Source organism: Asparagus officinalis, chromosome 7, assembly GCF_001876935.1.
Source record: "Asparagus officinalis chromosome 7, Aspof.V1, whole genome shotgun sequence".
Classification (NCBI taxonomy): Eukaryota; Viridiplantae; Streptophyta; class Magnoliopsida; order Asparagales; family Asparagaceae; genus Asparagus; species Asparagus officinalis.
Genome location: NC_033800.1, coordinates 108,267,858 through 108,272,410, shown reverse-complemented (window position 1 = coordinate 108,272,410; position 4,553 = coordinate 108,267,858).

Below are 4,553 nucleotides of genomic sequence, written 5' to 3'. Positions count from 1 at the left end.
GATTCTTCATCAAGGCAATCGCGGACTTGTTGTCGACGAAGAGTGTAACCGGCTTGGGCTCACTCCTATTCACCTCGCTGACTAAACTCCTCAACCACAAGCCTTGGCACACTGCTGCAGTTGCCGCCATAAATTCTGCCTCGCATGATGATAATTCCCTTGTCTTCTGCTTCTGTGATGTCCAAGTGACCAAGCTGTCACCTAGATAAAATGCCATGCCGCCTGTGCTGCGCCTGTCATCAACATCTCCCGCAAGATCACTATCAGTGAATCCCACCAACTCTTCATTGCCTCGACCTCGTTTGTACACCAATCCGTAGGACATAGTACCCTTCACGTACCTCAAAATATGCTTGACAACCTGTCGATGCAAAACTGTAGGGTGCTCCATGTACCTACTCACAATCCCCACGGCATATGTGATATCGGGTCGGGTGTGAGTTAGATACCTTAAGCATCCGATGATGCGTCTATACTTTGTCACGTCCACCGGTGTTCCTTCAGAATCCTTTACAAGCTTTAGCTTTGCTTCCATGGGATATTGTGTCGGGTTGCAATCCATCATGCCGAATTGACCCAAAACTTTCTTCGCATAGGCCGTCTGCCTTAGTGCAATGCAATCATCTCGCTGATCCACCTCGATACCAAGATAATAGGATAGCAATCCAAGGTCACTCATCTCGAACTCCTTCATCATTTGTTGCTTGAAAAACTTTATCTCATCCGCCCTCGAGCCCGTAACGATCAAGTCATCTACGTACACGCCAACAATGAGTGTATCCCCTCTGTTACTCCTTGTGTATACCGCCTGCTCCTGAGTGCATCTTGCAAATCCGATGCCCTTCATGCACTTGTCGAGGCGCGTGTTCCATGCCCGAGGTGCTTGGCGTAGACCGTAGAGTGCCTTTGAAAGCTTGTAGACCTTGTGCTCTTCATTCTTCACAACGAACCCTTCAGGTTGAACCACATACACTTCTTCCTGGAGATCACCATTTAGGAATGCCGACTTCACATCCAAATGGTGCACCTCCCACCCGTTCTGTGCTGATATAGCGAGGATTATTCTGATGGTATCAAGCCTCGCCACATGTGCAAACACCTCATCGAAGTCCACGCCTTGCTGCTGGACGTACCCTTTTGCTACAAGTCTTGCTTTGTGCTTGAGAATGTTGCCTTCATTGTCCTTCTTGAGCTTGTACACCCATTTGAGACCAATAGGTTTAGAACCCCGTGGTTACTCTGTGAGTACCCAAGTTTTGTTCTTCTCGATGGCCTCTAATTCCTTCTCCATAGCTGTCCGCCATTCTTGATCTGATGCAGCCTCGAGATAGTTCGCAGGTTCTTCAGAAATCAGGAACAATTCCTCTGCAGGAAGATCAATCACCTCCGTCTCTGCATAGATGTCCGCTAGAGATCGCTAGCGTACAGGAGTCATCACTGCAGCTTCAGGAGGTCCGGACAGTTCCAATGCAGTGGGGCTTGCTACTTCTGCAGCAGATCCTGAACCTGCAGCAGACTGTGGACTGTCTCGGCCAGCTGCAGGTTGTTTTGTTCGGTCTGAAAACTGCCCAGATTGGCCTCTCGTCGGCTCCAATACGGCGGGGAACACGTATCTTGTTATGTTGAGGGTCGTATAGGCGATGCGCTTTGCTTCCTTCCTCTACCCCAATATACACCATTGGCATGCTCCGATCGTCGAGTTTCTTGTGAGAAGGACCTGCAATCTTCACATGCGCCATACATCCAAAAACTCTCAAGTGTTCTAGGTGGGGTTTCTTACCAAACCAAGCTTCGTAGGGTGTGTGGTCGTGCAACGCCTTGGTTGGTAGTCGGTTGAGGATGTACACCGCGTGCCTAACCGCTTCGCCCCACATGGTTCCAGGCATATGCATGCTCTTAAGTAGGCTTCTCGCCATGTCCATCACCGTGCGGTTACGCCTCTCCACTACACCGTTTTGCTGCGGGGTGTACGGTGCAGTGAGATGACGTTTGATGCCGTAGTCTTCACACAACTTTGTGAACTCCTTTGACAAGAATTCGCCACCACGATCCGTCCTCAATGTCTTCACCTTGTGGTCACATGCGTTCTCAACCTCTGTTTTGAACCTCTTGAAGGTTTCACAAGCTTGACTCTTGGCCTTCAACATGTATACCCACATCCATCGGCTGAAATCATCAACGATAAGAAGGAAGTAGTTGTTCCCAGCAAGTGTAGATGGGGTGATAGGACCACAAAGGTCAGCATGTAGTAGCACCAGCGACTTCTGAGCTCTGAAATTTGCTTGCGAAGGGAACAACAGTCTTGCTTGCTTGGTGACAAGGCATCCTTCGCATAGTTGATTCGGGTGCAAGATCTTCGGCAACCCGGAAGCCATCATCTTTTCAGTCATCATCTTGAGGGCGGAGAAATTTACATGCCCAAGGCGAGCATGCCATAACCAAGATGGATCGTTAATGTTCGCCATCAAGCACGCCGACTTGCAAGTCTTTAACTCTATCCTGTACAATCGGTTAGTTGAACGTGTCACCCTCATCAAGAGAGCACCGTTCCTATCAAACACCCTCAGGAACTCGTCAGCAATAACAACTTTACTCCCATCTTCAGTCATCTGACCAAGGCTAATAATGTTAGATTTCAAACTTGGAATATAATATACCTCAGGTAGTAGCCTTTGATCGCCGTTGTTGCACTGAAAGAGGATAGAGCCTTTCCCCTTGATCTCTACCGCGGATCCATCACCAAACTTGACGGTTCCCTTGATGTTCTCGTCGAGCTCCTTGAACTTGTCTCGGTGGCCGGTCATGTGATTGCTAGCTCCGTTGTCAAGATACCAAGTGTTGTTGTCAACACGTGCCTCCCCCGCTATAAGTAACTCCGGCATCACCTTCTCCTCATTAAGCAAAATAACACTTGACGATTCCTCTAACATAGCCATCATCAAGGTTGGCTCCTCGTCATATGCACGGGTGAGATGAGCCTCCTGTTCATGGTTGCGGCGTTGCTTGTGACACTCCGACTGAAAGTGCCCGTATACTCCGCAATTGAAGCATTTAATGTTGGACTTGTCTCGACCACCGCTTGTGCTACTCTCCCCCTCCTGGCGAGCTGCACCTCCATGGCCGAAACCACCTCCTGGACGTCCTCCTCTGCCGCCGAAGCCGCCTCGGCCTGCCTGGCCGCCGTGCTCCCCTCCGCGGCCTCCGTGGTACTGCTGTCCGCTGCCGTGGTACTGCTGTCCGCTGCCGTGGTACTGCTGTCCGCTGCCGTGGTACTGCTGTCCGCTGCCGTGGTACTGCTGTCCGCTGCCGTGGTACTGCTGTCCGTTGTAACCGAGATCAAAGGAATCAAAGTCACATTTTCTTTATTCTCTTCTTTACAATTTTCTCTACATACACGGATCTTGTTGACGACTCCTGTCAACTTCGTCGAAAAATCGTCGACGTTATCATTCTCCTTCATCCGGAGAAGTTCGAACTCGGACTTCAAGGTCTGCACCTTTGCGTTCCTCACACGATCCGCTCCTAGGTGCATTGTTTTCAGCGTCTCCCATGCCTCTTTTTCCGTCTGCTTTTCTGCGATCACCATCAAAGTCTCTTCAGGAATCCCCTGATAGATGGCCGCCAGCGCCATCTGATCCTTCCTGTGTTCCACGGACGCGCCTGCCGCGGGCTCAATGGCATCCCACACGTCTTGAGCCTTCATGTAGACTTTCATCTTGATTGCCCACGAAGCATAGTTGTCCCTCGATAACGTCGGGTATTGAAGAGTAAGCGAACCCACCTTGGTCGTCATCTTCTCCGAACTCGTCTTCGCTTCAGATCTTGGTTGGTACTTAGGCATACACCGCTCTGATACCACTTGTTGGCTTTGAGAATAGAATCAGCCCAAGTACACAACCTGTAAGCTCTAAACAAAACCTGTAAACAATGATTTCTGGGAGAACGGACAGCAGCAAGAAAAACCAGAGAAAGAAGGCTCTGTTTCGGTTGATGAACACAGGCCGGATGGAGTTTTGAGCAGGGACTGATTTTGATTTTTATTCACGTTCTTCTAAACTCATCAAGGTTGTTTACATATATATAAAGACATAGGGATAAGATTACAACTCTAATCTTTATCCAATAACTAGAAAAACTATCCACTAACTAGTATTCTACCATAACTAGAACTCTATCTAACAACTTGGATTCAAACTAACAAACCGGACTGATTAACAACTCACAGTGGTCATGCCGGTTAATATTCAGGAACGACTAGACAGAGCTCTCTACGCAAGCAATCATGGCTTAATTCATCTCGATCTTCCCAGAAGCTATTGTTCGACATCTCCCTCGAGCTCATTCTGATCATTATCCTATTTTGATTTGATTACACGGTGTTGCAGTTCTGGCTCCAGAGCTTTTTTGCATGAAACACTAGTCCAATAACGGGTCTACCAAGCAATCGGGTTAATTTGGCCGATATTGATGGAATGAGTGAGCACAATGAGCTTCACATTGCTATGGAGTGGTGAAAAATTAGATAGATCCTTTCTACCCCACTTGAGGTCTTA